The sequence below is a fragment of the Planococcus citri genome, chromosome 2 (genome assembly GCF_950023065.1).
Source record: "Planococcus citri chromosome 2, ihPlaCitr1.1, whole genome shotgun sequence".
Classification (NCBI taxonomy): domain Eukaryota; kingdom Metazoa; phylum Arthropoda; class Insecta; order Hemiptera; family Pseudococcidae; genus Planococcus; species Planococcus citri.
Window position 1 is genome coordinate 29,573,080 of NC_088678.1, and position 12,411 is coordinate 29,585,490.

Genomic DNA, 12,411 nt, shown 5'->3' on the forward strand with positions numbered 1-12,411 from the left:
AATACTACGTGGTTGACTTTTAGCCCATTTTATAGCAAGTTTGAAAAAAAATAAATTTTCAAAATTTTTTCACTCCCCCAAAAAAATTTTGGGAAGCAGATAAATTATCGATTTCTAACTGAATCTAATCAAGACCACGAATACATCAAAAGTTAGCAAATGAGACGTAGGTAGTTACGTATTGATAATTTATTCAGTTCCTAAGAAAATACTCGTTAGTTGTTATTTAAGTAGATACTTATGCAGACATGTATAAGGTTATTCAAATTACACAACTTTTGAAACCATTTACCACAGCTATAATATACCTACACCTTCTCAAAAAATAAAGAAAAACAAAAAATTCATTTTAATTCCGTAAGTTTTCGGAGCGCGTGAAAAAACAAGGAAAATACGAAGCAATCTTTTTGAAAATTTTACCACACAGGTAAGTAGATACGTTGAAGGTCTACGTAGGTATGCTTACAATATGTATAAGTCTACGGATAAAAATTTCAAATATTTTTTTGTTACATTTATGGCGAAAAAGTTGTCAAAATACTCGCATGCGAATACACGAACCGCAGTATACGATCCATCCACGCAATAAATTTCCATTATTTAAACGTTTTTCTCGTACTGCATGTAATGGCGAGTAAATTAATGTCTGGCCTAGGCCACCGCGCCTTATGGCACGCCACACGTAAAACCGATGTTGTTGGAGAAAAGAAAAATTACTCGCACTTGATTTAGATCAAAATCTGGCGATAGCCCATTCGTATAAAAGACCGTATAAAATTGCTCTTACTTATTATACTCCTATAGCAGGATCGTAACAAACCAACGTATTATTTATCATTATTAAAGGCACTCGTTAAATAATTTCGGCGGAAATTAATACAAGTACTATAGTTACCAGCAGCAAGCAGTGAGGAAAGGCGGAAAAAAGCTATCGAGTATCCGATTCGCGGGGAGAATTTCAACTACATACATATACTATAATAACAACATATTGGAAATAAGTTGAAGTGACAGATGTGAATATTCGATAAGCAAAGGACAGTTTTTAGACATGTGTGTGAGGTGAGTGTGCAGGCGAATTTACTACCTAATACACACTTTCCCTCAAAGTACATTCTATAGGCTTTTGAAAATACATCTCCGCACACGATTCGGTCTTGGGCTTGGGTCGCGCGAGCGAATTTTCGACATTACACAGACACACGTTTTCGCCCTTGGGATTGGCAAATATCGAGGATATAAATTCAATTTGAAAGACTACCCCAAGCAAATAAATACTTATCCTATCGACGGGCTTTGCGTTACCCTTAAAATCGCAGATTTTCAAAATGGCCGTCGTCGACTTCCCAAAGCACTCGATTACTCCCCCGGCGAACGCAGCAACGTATTAGGTTATGAAAGAAGTTAAATTAAAGGGGCTGAAAATTTCTGTCTCGCTGAGTAATAAATACGACGTTTACGTTTGAAAAACGCTGAAAAAGCTTTACGTTTTCGAGCGTCAAATATCAGTCGGTTTTATTTTTCGACATTAATATATTCTTCGCTTCAGAGACGCCATTTTATATACTTTACCACATCCTGACTTCCGTAGGCTTTTATATGTTTCGAGAAGAGGACGTTTTTCGGTAATGAGAAATTATCGTGCAATCAGTCGTATTTTAAAAGTTAGGTACTTAGAAGCTCGGCAGAGTAACCAAAGTTGGAAATGAACCGTCTCACCCTTCCTTATTTGTTTGGTCGCGGAGTGTGATAGATAATTCAATTAGTTTACGAGGATCAACTCCCTCCTCTTCTTTCTGAATTATGAAAACATTTTTTTAGAAATGATGGCCAATGCCACTCATTTTCAGAGTAAGAAAATACCAAAGTATATAGCTGAGAGAAGCTGAGAGAAAAGATGGGATCATCCCTATTGGTGGAGTTTTGAAGTTTAAGGTCATTCTCTCTTCTCTGCCTTCTTTCTCTCACGTGAACAACTCAAGCCAGCAGCAACCAATATCGAACTAAATAAAAATACACCGACCAAAAAAAAACTCAATTCATCTTCACTTTAAATGTTTCATGGGCGAAATATCGTTATGCGATATTTTGGTAATTTTTTGAAATCCAAAAGAGTAAAAATTGGCTCATCTCAGACCAAAACTTTCAAAGTTTCACAAAAAAATGTTTTCAAAGAAATTAAATTTTAAAAATTTATCCGACAGTTATTTTCAGACTCCTGAACGATTGGAAGTCGTACTCCAATTGATTGTGAGGTCTCCAGCGAATTTTAATTTTCCTACAATAACTAACCAACATTCGGTGGACTTTGAAACTCTTAAAGTTTGATACAAATTTAAGTACATTAAATTCTTTTAATTTTGCTTATAAATCTTTCAATGAGTCTTTCTCCTCCAAACAATCAGGAAGCTTTCAATTTCTCTCCCCACCCTACCTTCTGAAAAAAATCATTAAGAAAACAATTTTTTTTAATCTGAAAAAACCTTGAAAATATTGCATTATTTGCCTTTTTTTCGTTCTTGGAATAGTTGAGTCTGAAATTTGATTTCTCATACCCTCAGATTCAAGAAAAAATTCGAAAAAAAAATCAAAAATGTCGACATTCAAATTTTTTGAAAATAAGATTTCTAAAAAACTAGCTGATTGTGAGTTGAAATAATGAGACTCACGAAATCCTCTTCCACCCCTTCCTTTTGTATCCAATTGATCATGGAAAATTTTTTCAGAAAGATGAAGGTAAGGTGGGATAGAGGGGGGGGGCAATTGACAGTAATTGGAGACACGCTCATCAAAAAAGTACTCGTGTTCCAACCTGAACCACTGAACCAGTAGCCACATTTTTGAATTTTGAATCAGAGAGAAATCCAAGAGGCATGCAGGGGTACATAAAACACAATAACACCTTTCAAACGCTGAATTTTATTTTAAAATTTCCTGTGAATTTTCAAACTTAAAAAGACTATTTTCTCACGCGAAAGTCAAGATTTGATAAAATCAGTTTATATCCTATTTCAAGCCCACATATTGATTAGAAGTCACCAAGTGAGTATTTTGACCTTTTTTGGGTGAATTTATGATGAAAAAATCACCAGAATGTCCTCATGACCCTAAAATTTTTTTTTCGAAAGTCCTGTGACTGCTTCGTCAATCCTGGTGACAGATTCACCAGAAGTCTCTAAGTGGTTTTTTTTGTCTTTTTTATGGCGAATTGTTGGTGAAGATATCACCAAAATGTCCTCAAAGCCCTTGACATTTTTTTTGGATGTATGGTGACTTCTTGGTGACAGATTCACCAGAAGTCACCAAGTGGGTTTTTCCTCTTTTTATGGCAAATTATTGAAGAAAAAATCACTAGAACGTCCGCATGGCCCTTGAAATTTTTTTTGAATGTCTGGGTGACCCCTTGGTGAATCCTGGTGACAGATTCACCAGAAGTCACCAGGTGAGTTTTAGACTTTTTTAAAAGTGAGTTTATGATGAAAAAATCATCAGAACGTCCTCATGACCCTAGACATTTTTTTTGAATGTCTGGTGACTTCTTGGTGACAGATTCACCAGAAGTCACCAAGTGTATTTTTGACTTTTTTCTAGGTGAATTGTTGGTAGGGATGGGAAATGCTCGCGCACGTTGTTTTGCGTGCGCGCATGCGCGCATATGCGCGCATTTGCTCAAGCACGCGAGCATATTTTACTATTACGCATCCCCTTACTTGATACACATTATGTAGAAAGTCATTACACAAAATAAGTGTAATCTAATACAAATCACAATGAAGATCAAAAAGTTGAAAAATGCATTAAATTTACCAAAAAAAGGCAAAAATATCGAAAATGAGTAATAAATATCCGAAATTTTTGAAAATTTCCTTATTTTTTCCTTGAAAATGCTCGTGCTCGAGCAAATTACTAAAATGCGTTCTCGCGCATTTGAGCAAATGCTCATCGTGCTGTTGCGCGCATTTGAGCATGCCATCCCTAATTGTTGGTGAAAAATCACCAGAATGTCCTCAAAGCCCTTCAAAACTTTTTTGAATGTCTGGTGACTCCTTGGTGAATTCTCGTGACTTCTGGTGAAAGATTCACCCCGGTGAAAGATTCGTGAACTAGAAGTCACCAAGTGAGCTTTTGACTTTTTTTGTAAGTGAATTTATGTTGAAAAAATCACAAAAATGTCCTCATGACCTTAGAAATTTTTTTGAATGTCTGGTGACTCATTGGTGAATCCTGGTGACTGATTCACCAGAAGTCACCATGTGGGTTTATTGTCTTTTTTAAGACGAATTGTTGGTGAAAAAATCGCCAGAATGTCCTTACGACCCGATAATTTTTTTTCAAATGTCTGGTGACTTCTTAGTGAAAGATTCACCAGAAGTCACCAAGTGAGTTTTAGACTTTTTTTTAGGTGAGTTTATGATGAAAAAATCACCAGAATGTCCTTACGACCCGATAATTTTTTTTGTAATGTCTGGTGACTTATTGTGACAGATTCACCAGAAGTCACCAAGTGAGTTTTTGATTTTTTTTAAACGTGATTTTATGATGAAAAAATCACGAGAATGTCCCCATGACCCTAGAATTTTTTTTTGAATGTCTGGTGACTCCTTGGTGAATCCTAGTGACTGATTCACCAGAAGTCACCAAGTGAATTTTTTACTTTTTTTAGGTGAATTGTTGGTGAAAAAATCACCAGAATGTCCTCAGGGCCATTGAACATTTTTTTTGAATGTCCTGCGACTCCTTGGTAAAACTTGCTGACTTCTTGGTGACAAATTCATCAGAAGTCACTAAATGGGTTCTTTATCTTTTTTATGGCAAATTTTATTGTTGGTGAAGAAATTACCAGAATGTCCTCATCGCCCTTGAAATTTTGTTTTGAATGTCTGGTGACATTGTAGTGAATCCTGGTGACTTCTTAGTGACAGATTCACCAGAAGACACCAAGTGGGTTTATTGTTTTTGTTAAGACTAATTATTGTTGGTGGAAAAACCACCAGAATCCCGTCGGTGGTTTCGAGCCTTTCTGCAGCCTTCAGCAGATTTTTGAATGTTTCAGTTTTGAAAAAACCTTCTACATACTCAAAATATTGTCCTTGTTACATCTCAGCGACTGATTTAGACACAAATTTTCAAAACCACTTTCTGCCAATTCAAATCCAAAATTTTCTTCCGCGATTAAGTATTATTTTGAGGGGAAAAGGAAAAAAATTCGTCGCTCACGAGAAGTGTCAACAAAAAAAATAAATAAATAAAAATTTAAAATTGTTTCATTCCCTAATTTTAACTTTCCAAATTGATTACTAAGTGGTGGTTTCGAGCCATTCTGCAGCCCCTACCAAATTTTCTTCGAATTGAATGACGTACACAACACCTTTAAAATTGGACCAACCGTATTTGCGATCCTTTCGATCAATTTAGGCCTAATTTTTCGCAATTCGTTTCCACCTATTGAAATCGATATAATAATTTTTTAGGGAGTCGATGAATTCAAAAATCAGATTATTTATGAAAACTGCTGGAAGAGAATTTATTTAAGTTACGCTGTTTCATGAATTTTGACAACAAGGAGGAAATTTTTTCGAAGTTATTGTTGGCAATAATTTTTTGAAGGATCGTGCCATTAAAAAAATAATAAATTTACTTTTTTTTTCAAGGAGCATTCATAAAGAGTAATGCTACATAAAAAGAACATTTTTCTGTGATTTTCAAAAAAAAAAAAAAAAAAAATGGCAAAAAACAATCAATTTTTGGATATAATTTTTTGTACAGCATAAGACATAATCCTTCCTGATCAATCACAGTAAAGTTTTATGCAAAATGAGCAGTTTCAGGCAAGAAAACTCAATTCTCCATTTATCATGGTTCGTGTAGCGCAAGGTCAAAATTACCCAGCAAAACCAAAAAAAATTCCATGGGAGCAAAATTCAGCCCCTTTAAATTTCACGCTAGGCAAACATGCATACTTATACTCAGGATGGGTTGCCTATTTCACTCTTTGAAGGAGGTTATTCCGTTGCGGGACACCCTGTTCATTTGAAAAAATAAAAGTAGGTAGACTTATTCAGCCCTCCCACGTCAACTACTCACAGGTATTCGCACATTCAAGTCTTCCACCCTACACTAAAAATAAAACAAATAAAAACTATCCGCGATTAAATTATCGTACCTAAGCTATAGCTATAGTTTCAGAATCGAATTTTCAAAGTGTTCGTCGCTCATGCTCGTGGGATCCATTCGCGATCGAATTTTTATAAATTGCCAAACTGTTACCGGTATAAGGAAATTGAAAGGAAAGTATTATTTATCACAAAAAGTACTTTGAAATCATGGCAACATGTCACGAAAGGAATCCGTTCGATGTGGTAAAAGATAGGACGCTCGTTCGGGATATAAATCAACCTGTAGTAGGTACGCGAATATACCCTGTTGCGAATCAACAGCTGAGAAACATGGAAACAACACCGAGACCCGAAGATATATCTACAATAATAATAATAATACGAATACGTTAGTAATTTTCCATTCTTCATATTCCACAACGTGAGTAGGCAAGCGTTCGTGACTGGAAGAGTGTTTTTCTCTCTTTTTCAAAAAAATACCATCTATACACCTTTTCAACTCGAATTTGTCTTTATTCCAGAATGAAAAATAATGTCGAGCTGGGCAGCGTGTAATATTCCAGGTAATCGGTATAGATGGCGATACCTACCGGGATTCGTCATAAACTACAGGCGTTTCATTTCGCAAATAGTCATAAATAGTACACTCGAGAGATTTGCAAACGCATCAATATTTTCCGATCGAAAAAAGTTATATGAAAATTTTACCTGCGTAGCTAAACAAGTTTCAAGATAAATAAAAGTTATTTTATTCCATTACTCGTGGTCTTCGAATAAAAAGAAAAGAAAAATGTTTTCAATTGACGAATTTCGTTCTTCGTTATATTCGCCAAGGATTCTATAAAGAAAAAGAAGTGAACGGAGATTTCGAAACAACTTTTTAAAAGCTCGAGTCACCACCGAAGGGTTAAATTTACTTTTCATTAGTGTTCATTTCGCTTTCATGGGTAGAAGATGATCTTGCTCTCGACGAATTCATCATATTTCATGTTTTCACATCGAAAGGGAGCCTTTTTTTGGAAAGTTTTGAAATATGAATGAGGAGCAAATTCAGGTTTTACTCGAGTTCTACGCGGTTTTATTTATTTTTAAGAGATGAATTAATTCTAAAAGTTAATGTTGTAATAGGAAATTTTATACGAAATTTCGCCGAATATATTGATGACTAACCGTAATATAATTTGGGAAACATTTTTTCCTCGGGGAACTATTTCAACTCCTGGAAACTTAATTTAACACAAGCCGAATTTTTGCAGAAAGACTGGCCTGAATTGGGTTTTTAATTTTTGAAAATTTAAAAACTTACTCAAGGGGTATGCTGTTTAACAAAACAAATGTTTTGTAACTTGAAAAAATTAAACTAACTATGAAAATTATTTGCTGTTGAAATACTTAATTTTATAAAACGACGTTAGGAATAAGGAGAATTATAACCACTAAGGCTGTTTTATGGGTATTCATACATCTATTTGAGCATTTTTTGAAAACAAGTTTGATTACTTGGAGTGTCATGAATCATAAAGTGGTTTTTCAAGTTTATGTCACCTGCATATTTATTTACGATTTGAAAAATATCCCAAAATCAGGGATTCAGGGATGGCAAAACTGATTGAATAAAGGTGCTTCAGTGAAAAATGTTCTCAGTAAAATTTTAGTTTTGTAGCGTATAAAGAATTTTGGTAGATCCAAGTTGGTATCACTGTTCAACATGGGCAGTTATGATTAAAACTCTAGCGACGTGATATGTGCTTGTGCTTTTTTATGTATGGACAATGTTATTACATTTTTGGTGATGAGGAAAATGTTTTAAATAATTCCTTCTTTACAAAAAAATTGTGTTTGCGAATATAAGACACCAGACACCAGACAATGGCTCCCTGATGCAAAAATAAGCAGCCAAAGACACCCACATACAAAGAGACGCCTTTTGCTGACTTCATTCCACCATGTTTTCAAACAAACATCTTTACTAAGTACACAACAACAAATTTCAAATTTTTGTTTCACAGAATTTTCTCCGCAATCCAAAGAATGGTGTTATTACAAACAAAGGTTCAAACTAGAAATTAATCTATAAGGACAAGATGACAAAATCGATGTGAAGAGCAATTTACTATTGAAAAGCATTGGCCCAGATCAATACTGAATGGTAAGTGATCATTTCGATTCAAAGCCAATAGCAGAGCTCACTTACGACTCAATTGTGCTATTTCTTGACTCTTACTACTGCCCTATAACTATCTGTCAGAGCAAGTAAAATTCGGCCAAACTGCCAGAAAAAATACGCAAAATATTTCTCAATTTGTTGAAAACCCACGTTCAAAAGCAGTGCCATGTAAAATCAGAACCACATTGGATGAAAGGTTGCAAGATCAATTTCTGGTTGACATGAACAACTTGTCAATGCTCAAAAAAATCTTCGCCGAAAATCCAGATGAACATGCTATATTCAATGATGTTGTAAAAACAGCCAATCTACTTGAGTCAGCTCAACTACAATGCTCATCAATCATCACATCATCAGTTGAAACAGAAATATCAACTCTACACAAAGTACTCCCCTCCACACAGAACAATGCTGTGATAATAATTGACACTTCAAAATCTTGTATTCATTGTGGTTGTAAATGTCACAAATTTGATGTAAAATGCCCAGCTGCCCAAAACACATGTCAAAGCTGTGGCAAAAATGGTCATTATCAGCAATGCTGCCTGAGTTCAGGTAAAGTTAAACTCAAAAACTTCAGATCAAAATGTTCCAGTACAGAACCAACCGCATCAATAAATGCGTCATCAGTGGCAGAGGATTGTGACGATGACAACACGGAGTAAGTATGCTACATTTTATGTATCAAGTCAACGCAGCTGTATCAGACCAGTTGTAGACATAAAGATGTCCTCAGGATTTTTTAAAATGATTTTTTTTAAAATATTAGTATAGAATATGTAGCATAATAGAGAATTGTGGTAGATCTAAGTTGGTATCACTGTTCAACATGGACAGTTACAATTAAAACTCTAGAGACGTGATATGCTTTTTTATGTGTGGAGGATGTTATTACATGTTTTCAATTTAGAGAAGTCTGATAGAAAGATAGATAACCATGAGAGGCTAGACAGACTGGTCAATGACCTTAAGAGGGTAGACAGAAAGACAGGCGACTTTGGGAAACCTTATACAGGCACACAGACAACCTCTGTAGGACAGACAGACAACTATGATGGTCTAAATAGGCAGGTCACTGCCATTGAAAAACCAGACAGACAAGTCAATGACCTTAGGAAGCCATATAGGTAGACTAACGACCTTGAGAAGCTATATTGACGGGTCAATGACCTTAAGAGGCCAGACAAGCAGACAGACAACCTTGGAAGACTAGACAGGTAGGCCAGTTACCTTGAGAGTCTATAACCTTAAGAGAGTAGACACGACGACCTTGAGAGGACATACAGACAGGATAACTCACGATCTTGAGAAGCAGAGATAGAAGGGTCAATGACGTTGAGAGGTCAGACTGGCAAACAGAGGACTTTGGGAAGCCGGACAGACGGATCAATGACCTCGGGAGTTCGGGCAGCCGGGTCAATGTCCTCGAGAGGGCGGCCAACTGGGTCAATGACCTTGGAAGGTCGGACAGACGGATCAATGACAGACATACAACCTTTGGAGGCAAAGCAGGTAGGTCAGTGCCTTGAGAGTCCAGACTCACGGGTCAATGACCTTAAGAGGTCAGACAGGAAGGCAAACGACCTTTCGTGATACTTTACACTATTTTAGCATTTCATCTCAATTTTTCAAGGCTACTTAATTTTCGATTTTTCATTATGTTCAAAGATTCACAAAAATGGAAAATACGAATTTTTTTAAAATACATTTTCAGTAAAAATGATGAAAATCGGTTCTGAAACCAATGTCGACTCTCCCACACTAAATTCCATCATTTCCAGCTATTCTGGAGCCTCTAGCACAATTTGGAATTTTTCCAACAACATTTTTTGAACTTTTTCAGAAAGTGTAGAAATTCAAAAATGAGTAGGTACATAATACTCGTATATTGGAAAAAACGAAAATTACACTGGAAACTCTAGAATGGGTGGAAATTACGGAATTCGGCTTGAGTTAGTCAATGTAACTTTCAGAGCTGAATTTTCATCATGTTAACTGGAAAAGTCCATTTAAAAATGAACAAACACGAATTTCTAAAAATCGTCGAATAAACGAGCAACTGAAAACTTTGTTAGTGAGGTGTTTTACACCATGCTCTTTGCAAAAGTTGCATTTTAGTCCAAAACGTAGGCGGACAACTCGAGTGATTCCCTCGCAAGTACTTTTTTCGATAATTTCGCCATTTCGTTCGACACAGCGAGCAATTTTTCAAATTCTCTCACCAAGTCTAGCCGAAACTTTACAAACCATAGCTGAAAAAAATCCAGCCTACGAGACTGAAAAAACACGTAGAATGTTCCAAGCACCAGCTAATTAATTCTCCCTTCGTTCGTTTTTCCAGTCTTTACACGCCTACATCCCACTCAACTTCATATAATACAAATGCGATATAGAAAATTAAAGATTTTTTTCATCTCATACTCCCCAAGCTGTCAAACTAAACACCCTTCATCACTAGGTCAAATTATTACGAACCTACTCGCAGTAGGTACTCGTATAATCGAGAAAAAAAACACAATCCCTTCGAAATAGAAGAAAAAATCGTAAAACGAACATACGCGAAGAGGAGTCGAACAAAGAACCGAGCTCACGTGAAAAGAAGAGAATTTACACGACGGATTAACGAGTTTGAATTAAAATGCGACTGATTTATACAATAGACAGCGTCGTGACGCACGTGCTAGTCGACCACTTTTATACACAGCGAAACGTTGAGAACATGTGTATACAAAAATGCATCTGCCAATGATATTATTGTTGACTAGCGGCCATAACTAAACCGTACCATCGTACATCACGTCGTCGGGGTTGAATCGAGCGTGAATCAACAAAAGCTCCGGCCAAAAGCTGCGTAGTCTGTGCTGTAGTCGGCGGGTGCATCTAGCCTGTAGGGTGTTTCGTTAATGGCATAATGATGGTTTTATTACAGAATGAAATCTACATATATCTACCAGTTGTATGTATATTCATTCGTGCTATTTTGAATATCGCACGACTAGTCTGATTAGATACGAATAGGTACACGTTGCTAGTAATTTGAAAGAAGTGTTTAAAATGCTGCACATATACAACAAGTAGGTATTCGCTACTTGGTACTTGCATTTCGGTACCTAAGGGTATAAAATATCGATTCCGATAAATTAGATATTCTAATTCGAGCTGCATAATGTTTGATTATAGTGTTTACAATTCACCTTACGTTATATGTACCTAGAGCTTCAAAAAATAGGTACCTATCATAATACGTAATATCTAATTATAAACCATGAAGCATTCTATCTCCCAAAGAGCATTTAATTATATTTCCCTAGCCAGCATCTGTTTCCAAATAAAATCTATTAGGTATGACTGAGACCCATCTTATACATACGTATAAGTTTTCACGATACTCAGCGGGAGGCAAAATGACAATAAATGATCCATCAAAATATCAATTATATCTTCAGATCTATTTTTTTTTAATACTATTAGGTATTCATCTCATGACCTATTTCATGACCCCTAACATTGGTCACCAAACATACGATCAAATGACCATTGTATTGTAAACTCAACCTCCCATCATTAATCTTTTTAATGTTCGTAAGTGATAAGTGAATTATAATTCATCGATGAGTACTTTACAGCAAACTTTCATTTTACCCTACTCAATTAATTACAAATGTAGTGGTCATCTCGTTAAAATACACAATACAATTTACCCAACAGGATGACAGATCAGATGATCTATCGTGTCAGTAATTTTAGTCGAATATTTCACACTCGCTCACCCTTTGTTAGTAAAAACTCCTTTCTCTCTCCTTGATAATTTTTTCAATCCAACTCAAAAGTGAATCATGAATCATTCTTTTTAAAAGAACTAGCTTTAGTAAGATAGCTTGACTTTCATAAAAATAATTTAAAATATCACGATAATTGTTTGAAATATGTACAAAGAAAAAAATATTAAGATTTTATAAAAATAATTTTAAAAAATGAAAAAAAAATGATAGAATTATTTCAAAGAATAAAAAACTGGTAAGTTAAAATAATGCTCCATTAAATAAAACAACTAATAAATATGTTGCTCAAAACACCAGGAATATTAAAATAACACTAATTTTAATCCAACTCATGTTTAACTATTTT